Raw genomic sequence first — 14,647 nt, 5'->3', positions numbered from 1 at the left:
AAATAAAAGGGTAAAAGACATTGTGATGATGAGAAAGCAATAAAACCCTGGCTCCGAAATCCAAAACCGCTATTAGCGATATCTTTGGGGGGAAAAATAATAGCATGAAGATCAGCAAATCTGGATGAAATGTATCCCAGGAAGCTCACAAGCCCCGTGTCCTCTGTCAGTGGGAAAGAAGGAAGGAAGGAGAATAAATCAAGAAAGATACCGAGCAATGGACGTTGCAAAGAAGTTGTAATGTTTTTACTACGTTTCCAGCTCAAACTCAGGCGGCCACCCTGTGATCCTTCGCAAACACCCAAACACTGATCAGCGTCTCATCTAGTTTCAATTTGGACTGCAAAAATCACATGGGCTTCTCCTCCCAGCATTCACGCTGAGAAGCGACTCTTTGTCTGCACTGCAGTATAATTTATTCTTCATTAGTCTAAGCCAGGGCTTGCTCACGATCACATCCAATTTCAATGTTTACAGATTCATTTTCATAATATTTCCTCTGGGTTTATTATTTCCATTTGTAAAAATGAACTAAATCTTCAGAGTCAGAGAGAGCTGAGATCATTTGCAAAGGGCCGTTGCTGCCCCTCACACTGGGACAAGAGCTTTGCCACAGCAGATAATGCTCCACTTGAGAGAGCTTGAGTTTCAGGTCCTTGGGAGTCTCTTATTTTTCATCAAGGTTTTTTTTTGTTGTTGTTGGTTTGTTTTGTTTTGTTTTGTTTCTGCCCTGGCCGTCTATGGCATTGCATGTATGGCAGTGTTGAGAGCTATGACAGCATTTGGGGAAAACAAGTGTTCTTTAGGTAAGGCTCTGCTTCTTTGTGGATGGCTATGTTTAGACCCTTTCAGTGGCCTCTTGACCAGGATATTGTGTAACAGGAGGTTCTTTTTCTCTTGTCCTGGCTGGTCCCAATGACCTTGCACCCCAAATAAACATGGATGCTATATAAATTATAAAACTGTTAGCTGGTGGCTTAGGTTTCTTATTGGCTAGCTTTGTCTTAATTATTAACCCATTTCTATCAATCTATGTATTTTCATGTGGTCTCATTTTACTGGAGAAGGGTCTAGACCTCTAACGCCTTTGGTGGCTCACATGGTGACTATTCTGGTGGGAGCTCTCTGTGCCTACCTTTCCTAAAATTCTCCTCATCCCAGTCCTGCCTATCTTCCCACCTCATTGGCCAGACAGTATTTTATTCATCAACCAATAAAAAAACATATATACATAAGGACTTCCCCTATTAATAGTGGCCCTTGTTAAGACCATCTTCGCAGTAGCCAGGGGAAATATTCTTGCAAATATTAATACGATTAATAAAATACTTTTATGAATGTTTTGGGTTATACAATATTTTATTTGTCTCTCTATCCTTCTACTGCAATGAGTCTAAATATATATGACATGATCAGCTGTGCAGTATCTTGAGTCAATCATGCAACCATCCAATGACATGTTCTAAGAGCGTATTATATATTAGGCTTCTGGTTAGGATTCAGGTACACATGATGCCAGTTTTAAGTCCTTGAGAGTCAGGTCACTGATGCCTCTGTGGAGCAACTTGGAAACAAAAAAAGGTGGATTTACATATTATATTAATATCACATCTTAAGAGATTTTTTTGAAAGCCACTTCAGAGAACTCTCATGGATTTCCTCTGTTGTAGGACATGAAGGTATTCCTTATACTGATGGATCAAGCAAGACTAGGAAATTACCTATAAACTTGATCAGAACCAAACCAAATAGTCTTAAGTAGTCTTTCTCAAGATTTTTTTTTTACTGTACTATAATCTTTTATTAATTGATTTCTTTATTATACTGTATAATCTCTTATTAATAAGGGTTCTCAGTCTCGAAGAACAAAAAGCTTGTTTGAAATTGACTTGTCTACACAGGGAGGTGTACTGTGTTTCGTGACTCATACACCCTAGATCCTGTTTGACTTTAGGTATGTTTGCAGAGGTTCATGGCAAAATCCTGGGGATCTGTTTCCTTTTCTTTGTATCTTGACTCTTCTTCTGCACTGACCCCATTTTGTAAGACTTCTTGCCAGTCTCCTGTTGGAACACTGTTCTTAGGCTGTGCACTGGCTCATTGTCTATCAACTTGATACAAGCTAGAGATGTTATACAAGAGGGAATATCAATTGAGAAATGCCCCCACTGGACTGGACTATCGGTAAGTCTGTGGTCCATTTTCTGGATTGATATGAATGTGGGAGGGACTGGCTCATTGTGAGTACTACCGTCCCTTGGCTGGGGGCCCTGTGTGCTGTAAGAAATCAGGCTGAACAAAACATGGAGAACGAGTTCATATCCCTCTATGTCTTGTGCTTCAATCTGCCTCCATATCCCTGCCCTTAATCTCTTCCTGACTTCCCTGGATGATGGACCAAGTTGCTTTTGATCGTAGCAGTAGTGTTTTATCACAGCAAGAGAAACTCTTACTAAGATAGGCTACCTCTGTCTAGGTCAAAGTTCAACATGGAAATGATGGTTCACCATGAATTCACCTGAAGTTGCTCATTGAATCTACTCAACTCAGATCAAAGGCTCGATGCGGAGACACTTACTGTGACCCACTGGCAGGCTTCCAGACCCTCCTCTAGGTCTAGGCAAAAACCTCCTCAGACCACAAAGTATGTTATTGTATGGGAATAGAGCCACCTCCAAGTAACAACTGGATCAACGCCTCCCAGCATGGGAAGGAATGCTGGGAGGGCAGTCAGTTTCCACCAGATACATTTATTCGATTTTAATGATTCATTATTATTATTTTACATCCTGGTTGTAGTTTGCCCTCCCCCTTCCCACCCTCCCCCCTCCCACCCTCCCTCTGCCCCCATCTACTCTTCCTCTTCTTCAGAAAAGGGCAGGCCTCCCATGGATATCAACCAAAACATGGCATATCAAGTTCAATTTAAAGGTGGAACCCAGTATGAGGAGCAGTGTCACAAGAGTCAGAGACAGCCCCTTCTTCCACTGTTGGGAGTCCCACAAGAAGACCAAGCCACACAGCTGTCACACATATGCAGAGGATCTAGGCCAGTCCCATGCCAGCTCCCTGACTGTCAGTTCAGTCTCTATGAGTCCCTAGGAGCCCATGTTAGTTGATTTTGTGGGTTTTCTTGTGGTGTCCTTATACCCTCTGGCTCTTACAATGTTTCCTCACCCTCTTCCGAAGGATTTTCTGAGGTTCACCTAATGTTTGGCTCTGCACTTATTTCCATCAGCTGCTGGATGAAGCCTTTCTGATGACAATTGGGCTAGGTACCAATCTATGAGTATAGCAGAGTATCATTAGGTATCATTACACTGACATTTTCCTTTGCCAGTTGTGTTTGGTTTTATCCTATGTCTCTGCCAACCAACCTCTGGGTCCTGGCACTTGAGGTAGTGCCAGTGGACATGGCATTGGTCATTGGTTGGTTACGCCCATGATTTCTGCCCCACCTTTACCCCAGCACATCTGGTAGGTGGGGCGAACTGTAGGATGCAGGTTATCTGACTGGGTTGGTGTACCAATTCCACCACGGGAAGTCTTGCCTGGGTATAGGAGATGGCCAGTTCAGGTTACATAGCCCCCAATGCTAGGAGTCTTACTTGGGCTACCCTTGTAGATCCCTGGGAGTTTCCAATGAACTAGATTTCTGCCTTAACCTGAAATGCACTCTTTTCCAGTCTTTTCTTACAGTACTCTCTCTCTTCTTCCATCCCAACACTTACCTGATCCCTCATGTTCCCATCTCTACTTTCCCCGGGTCCTATTCTATTTAATTCCAGGGCAATCCAAGTACCACACCCCTGTGAGCCCTCCTTGTCACTTAGCTTCTCTAGGCCTGTGTAGAATAGTTATTCTTTACAGCTAATATCCACTTATAAATGAGTACACACCACATTTGTCAACCTAGATCTGGATTTCCTCACTCAGGATGACTTTTTTTTTTTTACTGGTTCCATCCATTTGCCTTCAACATTCATACATTTGCAACACATTAAATATTCCAAGCAAATTGTCAAAGGAACTAGCAGGATGCATCTGGACAACTGTGCTTAACTGAGACCCATTTTGGAGTGAGTGACATGAATGTATTATATTCATGTTCTGAGGAAACAGGAAAAATGTCTACTTACCCTAAGTAGGCCACCAAAAAAAAAAAAAAAAAAAGGAATAATTCTACCCAAGGCCAACTTGGTGAGCCAATGGATTGATAGGTGCAAAAATGTGGGTAAGAGGTTAATTGCAGGAGTGTGGGAGATTCCAAAGCAGCTGTTTCACAGTAAGTCCCACCCCAGAATGGGTAATTAACTCTTGAAAATAGCATGATTAATTTCCACTTAGTTAATCTTTTACTTCCCACAAACCTTAGCGCTGCTTGAAACTGAGGCAGACAAGTTTAGGGAATAACTTGGCAACCTGGGACTCCACATGGTTTGGCTATACTCATTCCCTTCTTCTAACAATGTACTCAGCAATCTATGGCACTCACCTGCAAGGACTATGTGCAATACCCCCCTCCTAAGAGCATACCTAACATTCTAGAACACCCCCATGTTGACCTGTATGTCCATCTCACTCAAAACTGTGGAAGAAATATATCTTCCCCCGACAGGCATGAGTGACTCCCCTGGAATGGACAGTTTCTATTCAAATATACTCCTGGATATATCTGGCTATGGGAATGAAGGCTCCTATTCAGCCTGGACTGGTTGGTGTGGGGTGCACAATAACTGTGTCCTCTGGATGGACTTTTTTACTCACCATTTAATGCCTGTACATAATTTAGCATGCATAGGATTAAAATTGTGTGCATTTGTGGTAAAGGTCATGAACAGTAGAGGAAAGCTTACCTAGCCTATATCTGTAATTTTACACAGTGGACTATGTAAGCTATGTCCCTAAGGAGCCTTACTTTAGATCCCATGAAAAAGATGATCAAAGCAGTGATCCGGAGCCCTAGAATACTTTCTCACTTCATTGGCCTGTGGCCTCTCTGGGCAACCTATTTAATCTGCACTATCACTTTGCTTTTGAATTAAGCTTCCTTGCAGTTTCACAATCTTGGCATGCCCTTTTCAGTTCCAAGGGCCTGGAAACCACAACCCAGACATGGACCACTGGTAACAAAACCATATGTGTCTGGGAGTACATGCAGCTAGTTGAGCAGGCAGGCAGACTGTGCATAGGAGGGAAAGAGTAGCTGAACAAGGGAGAGTCAAATTACACTGCCCATGCCTTCTGTCTATTGGGGAGTGTCAATACACTCCACTTAAACGAATTAAGTGGTAATGGCCAAGTTATGCTCACAGGACAGAATTGAACAGACCCTATAAGGAGAAATCCAAAATAAGATGTCATGAAATCTTGGAAGAGTTGTGGTTATTCAGCCCAAGTGGGTCTTCAGTACCTTGCAAGAAGGTTGAGGGGGATAACAGTCCATCCCTTATGTGAAGGGATCACATGTAACAACAGACACACTGGATAGGACTCGACCAGTGACAAACAACTGCCCAGTGAAGGAACAAGAAGCCCCGTGAAAGCTGAGCCCCACCACTGTATCTGTTAAACCACAGTTTCAACAGTCAGACTGTCAAGGAAGATGCAGACAGAACTCAGGCACCAGTGAGTGTGTGCTAACAACGCTCTTAGATGGTTATACCCACCAGTGTTTAAAGAACTGCTAAATTTAGCACGGAGAACACTGGCAGCTAATAGGAAATTATTTCCATATAGATTACCCAGTGAAAAGAAAACAAACAGTTCGGTCGGGCAGGTACTTGGGGAGTGGAATAAGTTAGAATTTTGGCCTTGATATATTAAAAACAAAACAGGAATAAAGGGGAACACACAGTAAAGGAAGATGGAATCAACTCGGAATTTTGCAATTTCTGCTTAATACACTTTTGTTTGGGGGGTTTGCTTTCCCTATCCTGAGTAGTCAGTAGAAACAAAAGGCATAGAAACAAAATGCATAGTGGTGATTATCAACAGTCCCATCTATTCCCTGAGCAATTCTGACAAGTGACTCTACATTAAAAGTCCTACTAATCAGCACATCACAAATAATGTTTATCTCCAGACCCCCTTGCTGGGACCGGGCTCCCACCTCTCTTAGTGCTCTAGCATGCATTAAGGTGTGAGTTCAAGCCTCCAGCCTGCTTAAACCTGCTGTAGTGGTGTGCTCCTGTAATCCAGCACATGGAGGTAGAGGCAGGAAGAGCAATTCAAGATCATTCTGGGCTGTACACTGAGTTCAAGGCCAGCCTGGAATACATGAGGTCCCATCTATTAGGGAAGGAGGAGAATGGGGAATAACAGGAAGATTGAAGTACATTACACACACGTATTAAATTGTCACCATGAAACCCATTTTTGTACATTTAATATACTCTAATAAACTTTCTAAATTAAAATAAAATAGCATCTTGCTGTTACTTTAATGCATTTTCCTTAAAGTATTCTTTATCCAAAAGTAAACTAACACTAGACCTTTGTTTTTACCTAAAGACTTGTACTCATTGTCCCTTGAAGGTAAAAGCCAAGGACTGAATGCATTTAAAAAAACTTAATGCGTACGTTCATGGTAACACTATTTAAAGGAGGGCTCAGGAAAAATAATTTTCAGGAGAAAGATCACATAGATATTCCCATCTTGATAGCATCTGTGACTTTAAAGAAGATGAAGGCAGATTCAAGATAGGCTTATTGCTTTGTCTCAACACACAATGCCTTTTGCAGACAAGCACTCACCAGATACAAAGACTTCTGGCTCAAAATCATGATCCAAAGAGATCTGTTCTCCCTCCCTCCCTTCCTCCCTCCCTTCTTTCTCTCTCTCTTTTTCCTTCCTTCCTTCCTTCCTTTCTTCTTTCTTCCTTCCTTCCTTTCTTCTTTTTTAAAATAAATCACTTTGCCTCAATTATTTTGGTACAGCTGAGGAAAACCAAGAAGACAATAGGCTGTTCTCCTGCAGGTTTTTGAGAGCAACCCCTTCTCAGCATAGCTGAGATACATTTCTTTTCTCAGCAATCTTCAAACTATCATGGTAACTGTGCCTGGGACCTGCAGTTAGCTTCTCTTTAACATTCACACAGTATTCGCTGACATTTGGCTGGGGGCTGCTCTTATCTGTACCTAATTTATTAATTAGTTAATAAGTAATTTTACCTCTTCACTATGAATTCAGAGAGGATGAAATGTGGAAATTCCTGTAAGTTCTGATGTAGGGTTAAATCTTTTTAAAGATTAATGCATAATAGGATATAAAGTAATGGATTTCGCTACAGCATTTTCATACATACATGCTATTGTACTTCATTCTTATTTATCCTCCAATCCCACAGACTCCTCAGTTACCTGCATGTTTCTTGGTGGCCCCTTTACTGCCCTAGACGACCCCTTTCTGCTTTCAATGTCACATGTGTTCCATGATACTTGTTCCCTTTTCCCCAAGTTCTTTCCTCTCAGTCCCCTTTCTACTCTACGTGTGTGTGTGTGTGTGTGTGTGTGTGTGTGTGTGTGTGTGTGTGTGAGATAGAGAGAGGAGTAGAAAGTTGTTTTTGGTTTTAGAGGGCATTTTAAAGATTTGTTTATTTTTATTTTATTCATGAATGTTTTGCCTACATGTAAGTATATACACCATGTGTGTGCTTGTGAATGTCATAACAGGGTGTCAGACTCCATGAAACTATAGTCACAGATGATTGTGAGCCTCCATGTGAGTGTTGGGAACCAAACCCCAGTCTTTTGCAGGAGTAACACATGCTCCTAACTGCTGAGACATCTCTCAGGCACACTTTGGAAAACATTACATTTGATGTTGACCATGTAAATTTCTTCTGTCTTAACTCCAGGACTCCAATGCCCTATTTCCTGAGACCACAGTGTTCTTCCTTCCCATGAATTATTTCCAAAGTCCTATTATTCCCATGCCTTTCAGAAAACCTCATAGGTCTTTCCTACTTTCACCTCCAATACAGGAATCTCAGATCTTCCTACATAAAAGCAAGTTCCTTTATCTTTTTCATTAAGTTGATCATGGCTTGTCCCTACAGTGCCTAAAAGTTAAGATCTTAGAAATCTTGTTGGATGGATATTTTGTTAGGAGTTTTTTCCTGGCCAGTCTGGTTCTACCGCCACGCCTGCCCCAATTAACACACAGAGACGTTGTATTTCATATAAATGCTGATGGCCAGTTTCTTGTTTCTATCTACTGGCTCTCTCTTAAATATTAACCCATTTCTATTAATCTAAGTACTTCCATGTGGTATCATCTTACTGGAGGGAAGAGCTGGCATTCTTCTCTCTCTGTCCTCCATCTTCAATCTCCTCCCTACCATTTCCTCTCTCCTCCTCGTCTCCTTGTCCCACCTATCTTGCTTTCCTATTGGCCAACAGTGCTTTATTCATTAACCAATAAGAGAAACAGATTAACAGAATGACATCTCCCATCAATATTTAATACTTCAAACATTAGGATAGTTTTACTCATCTCTATTGTTTTCTCTATCTAACCCCACGACGGGGAAAGTTTGTTTTAGCTTATGGTTCATGAGCCCTAGATGTCTAAATGGCAGGCAACAAGGCATGTGGAAAGAAACATAAAGCTGAGAGGTCCATCTCTACCACACACAGGAACCAGTTAAAGTAGGGAGTGGATGGGGTTATAAACTCTTACAGCCTGCCACCATGATGCACTTCCTCATCAAGGCTGCACCTTCTAAAGGTTCTGTTACTTCCTCCAACAGAATCATTAGCTGTTTGAATATATGAACCAGTGGGGGACACTTTTCGTTCAAGTCACTACAGTTCCTACCTTCATTATCTCTTAAGGCATAGCAATATAGGTATATACGATGAGGAAGACGAGAACAAAAACTGTCATTTGCCCAAGTTCACTCATCAAAACAGGACTCGAACTCTTGCAGTTTAGACTCCAGAGCCACACTCTTCATCAAGCAACCATGACTGTTGAGACCAGTAGTTCTCAACCAGTGGATCCAACCCGTTGGGGTGGGGTTGGGGATGTCAAACGACCCTTTCACAAGGGTTGCTTAGGACCATTGGAAAACACAGATATTTACATCACGATTCATAACTACCAAATTCACAGTTATGAATTGGCAACGACAGTAATTGCATGGTTGGGGTCACCACCACATGTGGAAGGCTGAGAAGCTCTAGATGCTACACTGCTTGGTCGCAGGGTTCCCTTCTTTCTCTCTGGTTTGCAGTAAGATATTCCTTTCATTTCTCTTTTTATACCCCACAATCCTATTTAGTCAATCTTACAGCCCTGAGAATAACTTGGCCCTAGCAGCTTCATTATATGCGTAGCAGCCAAAGGCACTGTGTAGAAAGCTGTATGCTCTAGAAAGAAAATGCCCAACCAATCTACTGAGACCCAATCTACTGGAAGCTTTGCATGCCAGCAGATCAAATGGAAACCCACAGAACATCATGGAGGAGCGGCTCTTGTGATACAAAAACTGTTTCCATCGTTGCTTCTGCCCTGGTATTTTAAGCCATTGTTTAATTCATAGGATACATTGCTTTGTTCCCAAGTGGGTTAAAAAAAATCTGTGTCAAAAGAGAAAAGAAAGGAAGACACACTGCCTTAGTTCCCTTCAATTAAGAGTTTGTTAGCACATAGTTACGGAAATATCTCTTGCTTCTAGGAACTACGTTCCCAGGAGGAGAGCACTTCTAATGGATAAGGAATTTTGCAATGCAGGCACAGCCTGCCCTCCATAGTCCCCTTCTTTCCATCTTTCCATTTAGTTTCTGTATTTATGTTAGCTAAGGTGTGTGCTTCATTTGCAAGGCTTGTTACAGAGAGGAAAGAGACTGGGTCCACAGACCACTAGTCCCTTCACCCATCCTGCAAAAGCAGCCAGCCTTGAATGCATGTGTCCAGCTTGCACTTTTCAATGCCCTGTGATGACTACTTGCTTATCATTCACTCTTCAATTGTGCCTGTCACGAGAACATGAGAATGTACACCTGTTCACCCACCTGACTTTGACCCTCCTCGCACATTTCCTTAGATTACATTACACTACTGTTTTGTGTCATTTATCTCTTTGCAAACTTTAAAGTTACTGGTTTTACTAATTCTGCCTCAGACTCTTCCTTAGTTGTGAAAAAGACTTCTCTCAAAGTACTCACACTTTAGGTGACTGTCAGTTTCACCTGTGGGGAAGAATTGTACCCACAGGTTCTGATTTCTCTGGTTTGCCTGGCTGCACCACATTTCAGCTTTTACCCCTATATCTTCCTTTCTCCAGGCAGCGAGGGCTCCTGCTGCCCCCCTCCATCAAGTCTTTATTTTTTTTTCCCTTAGGTTTATATGCTAATTTGGATGCAAGACTTTTTCTGTTCTCTGATATTAGAAGCAGATGAATGCAATGTTGAGCACACGTTCTGTGACAATTTTATTAGCACCTCCACAGTTGATAGGAAATAAGTGACATCAGGATTGGAAAGACATTGTTCCATTTCTTTCCGATTTTGTGTGGCTAGGAACAGCCCAGTTTCACCCTGCCCTTAACCCTGCCTATAAAAATTGTTTTCTCCCTTCTCTTTGGAAGCCTGTAAACCATTCCAACTTCAGAGTTGCTACATTCTTTTCCCATTGCACCATAACAGATTCCCCATGAACTTGAAGCTTGCAGCCACACCCATTTAATTATTTTTTATGAACATAGCTGTACAGGTCAGAAGCTGGTCAGAGTAGGAAACAGGGGTCTCTGTTCAAAGTGACAAGGCTGAACCATACTGTCAGTCTAGGCCATTGATTGTGGGTGTAGCACCTTCCCTGGCTAGCTGTCAGCAAGGGCTGCCCACATCCATCCCATCACGTGAAGCTAGAAATAAGTCTATGGTCTTTCTTAAGACTCCAATCTGTTATCCTCTGCTGTAACCAGCCCAGAAAATATTTTACTTTTAAAAGGCTCATGTGCTGGTCATTGGTGGCACATGCCTTTAATGCCAGCACTTGAGAGGCAGAGGCAGGTGGATCTCTGTGAGTTCGAGGCCAGTCTGGTCTAAAGAGCAAGCTCCAGGACAGCCTCCAAAACATTACAGAGAAACCCTGAAACCCTGTCTTGAAAAAACAAACAACAAAAAGGCCCATGTGGTTAGATCTAACTCACAGAGGTAATACACATATTTTATAGTTTAGTTGGGTAGAACCTAATCACAGGACTCATATTCATTATAACAAAATGCACCGTTATATTGGGGTTAACCAGATTATGGGCTCCTCTCAGAATTCTATCTGCTGAGATGTTAGGGTGATGTGCCTTTAGGTGTATGCTCTCTGGGTCACAAAGACACACACACCAGCATTGTTCAAACTTTAGGTGCATGCTCCCAGTCTGAGAACCGAAGTTAAACATACCTCATTTCTTCTAGACTCACTGATTATAATTCTTCTACTCTATTTTTCCCTGTTCTTTCAAAACTTCTGTATTGTTCATCCCATTTTCTATGCTTTCTTTCCTGTTATTACTCAATGAGTCTTTTTGTTTTATATTCTAGGAAAGCCACTCAGCGTCAGTTTCTACTTTTATCATGTTTTATTTATTTGTGTAATTACATTTCTAGTTTCTAGACTTTTTATGAGAAGTAATTTTTATGTCTATGGTCTGTTCTAGTCTCTCCAGTAACTACTTTTCTTATTAATTTTTCTTCTCTGAATTTATTTTAATTTGTTAGTTCTCTTCTCTGTCTTTGGTATGGGCTATTTCTCAAATGTCTAGGGCTCCTTGATAATTCCTATTATGTGGTGACATTGTGTGTGTGTGTGTGGGGGGGAGGCGTGATCTAACAAAACTTTCCTGAAGAGCAGTGTGTAATTACACACATTATTTAGTGGCAGCACACGCCTCTAATCCCAGCATGAAGGAGGAAGAGGCAGGTTGATCTCTTTGAGTTCAAAGGCACCCTGGGCTACTCAAGATGGATCCAATCTAGAATAGAAAAAGAGCCTGGCAGTGATGGCTCAGACCTTTAATGCCAGTATTTGGGGATCAAAAGCCTTTAATCCCAGCACAAGAGTGATATCGCTGAGCCAAATTATAAGAGGAATTATAAGGCGGAAGGAGACAGGAGCTCATTGCATTCAGTCTGAGGATTCATGAGGGCAAGATTCAGGGTCAGAGGATTCAGTAGAGGTAAGAGGTCTCTCTTGTGGCTGGCCTATCAGCATTTACCCCAACATCTGACCCCAGGTTTTTATTATTAGGACCTGTTAGAACTCATGCTACACTGCTGATTACGTTTCACAGTATAGTCATATATAACTACTGTGAAAGAGTGAGGTGTTACTCTGGCAGGTCAATTGAACAGCATTTTAATAACATTAGTCCTTCAAAAACAATGGGGCAAAGTATAGTATCTAATTGCTCAATAGAAAATATTAAGTGTTTATTGACTGAGAGCAGCATATTCCCAGGCAGGCAACTCTGAAATACCAAAGGCTTTGCATTTTCATGTCACCAAAGATTTCCCTTCATTATTATGAAAATTGATGCTGTAGTCTCTTGGAATGAGAACAGTTATTAAAATTTTAACACCAGGTAAGCATCAAAATGAATAGTAAGAAAACTATATTGGGAGACAAAATGAATCCTGAGGACTCTTCAATGCTGTGGATGGTGTCATATCTATTTCAAATTGTTGGAGTAGGAGTGAAAACCCAGCACAAAGTAAGAGGTGTTTATTAAATTTTCTTTCAGTTGAATTTGAAATAAATTTTAAAAATTAAGTGAGAAAGTTAATAACAATACCTTCAGTGATAGAAAGGATGAGAAACTATTCATTAGTATGCTCTCTATCCATGAAGTTAAGATATTCTATTTGCAATTTTAATAATATCACTATGATATTCATTCTACCTTTCATTCTCATAGGGAGACTGAATTTCAGGGAAGACAAACAAAATCAATAGTAGTTACAGAATAGTGTCAATCACAAGGGCAAATATTTGCATAAATCCTAAATCTTCAGCTTTTTTTAAAAATAGATTAATTTTTTATCCAGGTTGAAATGGTGTAAATAAATCATTTTCAATGTACATTGAGACTTAGGGTTCCACAGACCTGAATTAAATTTTCATCTCTGCAGCTTAGTGGTTGGCTTATGCTGAATAAGCAATGGTCTTCTCAAAGATCCAGTTTTACCATAAGATGTCATCTATCACACAAAACTAATAAAATGCTTCACACGTGCAAACAACTCAATGAATGAAGCCTTTTGTCAGTAACATGCCATAAGCCTTACTACTCTTTTATTTATGAAAATATTAAAATGTGTAGTGCATTGCAGGACTGATGTTCAGTACAAGCCAATGCTTTATCATCTTAATTTACAATACTTCTATCCTTGTCTATCAAAGTGAGGAGTGGTTATATAGATCTGGAAATTTACATACTCTATTATGGAATTCTAATTCATTTCATTTCACTTAATAAACTTTACATTTCATTAAAAGTAAAAATGTTATGCATGAACAAAAAGTAGCTAATATATATATAAACATTCATGCTTACTTAGGTTAATAGCATATACTTCATGAGTTCCTACATTTGCAGAATAGTGAGCATTTTCTATAAGTTTAGTGAACAAACAAACTTTTTGGAGTTAATGTGACAGTGGTAATTAACTAATTCTTAAAAGAATATAATTTGAACATGAAGATGGGGTTATTGGCCTTACAAAGGGCATTCCAGACTACACTGAAGCATTAGTGAAGAGATCAGACAAACATTAAAATATCATAATTCTTGTTGTAGCCACCTTCTCTTAGTATGAATTCCAGTATGAAGGCTAGAAATCATACTGGATACAAAGATTAATATCTTGTACAATACCTAGTTTGGACTCAATATAGTAGTGGTGAGTTCTCTTTGCAGCAAAAGATGTGACTGAAAATAAACTGGTAAAAGTACAAACTTTGCACTTTACTTTTAATGAGGGAATGAGGGGTTGTCTTTGCACCAAATCCAGCTGTTATTAATTAGTGATTGACTGAACAAAGCATGGTAAGTTAAAATCACCTCAGCAAAGGGATACATCAGTGAATAAATTAGTCAGCCACCATTCTTGATTTCAGCATTTACAGGGGGTTGGAAGAAGACTAAACAGAGACACTTGATCAGTTACTTATTGTAAAATTAGCATCCGTCACAAAAGTAAATTACTGAAGCTTAAAGATCATCCTGAAGTAAATCTAGAAGGAAGATGGAGTAGAAGCACCAGGAACCTTTCTTTGCCATTAAGCTACAGATACAGTAGCAGAAGCAGAATGTGTCTATGTATCATTCCGAAACCTTGGAGTCTATGCAGACAGGAGAATTCCCTGGGAAGTCTTGGGTGGTAAATTGTGGTCAGTCTCATTTGACCTTAATTCATAACAGCATACCAGATACCCATCATTCCATCTACAACTTCATGGAAGCAGCTATGTATACATTTGAGGAGTGGTTTCCATGGTTCTTAATGGAGCCAGGGAAGAAAATAAGGATCTGATTCCACAGATATATATCAGTTCTCCCATCCATATTATTGTTGTATTATTTTAAGATGCCTACAGAGATTTTAATAAGCCCATCTCTTTGGCCGAAGCAACTTCTAGTTG

Source organism: Phodopus roborovskii, unplaced genomic scaffold (genome assembly GCF_943737965.1).
Source record: "Phodopus roborovskii unplaced genomic scaffold, PHOROB, whole genome shotgun sequence".
In the NCBI taxonomy this organism is placed as follows: Eukaryota; Metazoa; Chordata; class Mammalia; order Rodentia; family Cricetidae; genus Phodopus; species Phodopus roborovskii.
Note: the sequence above shows the minus strand (reverse complement) of the source record.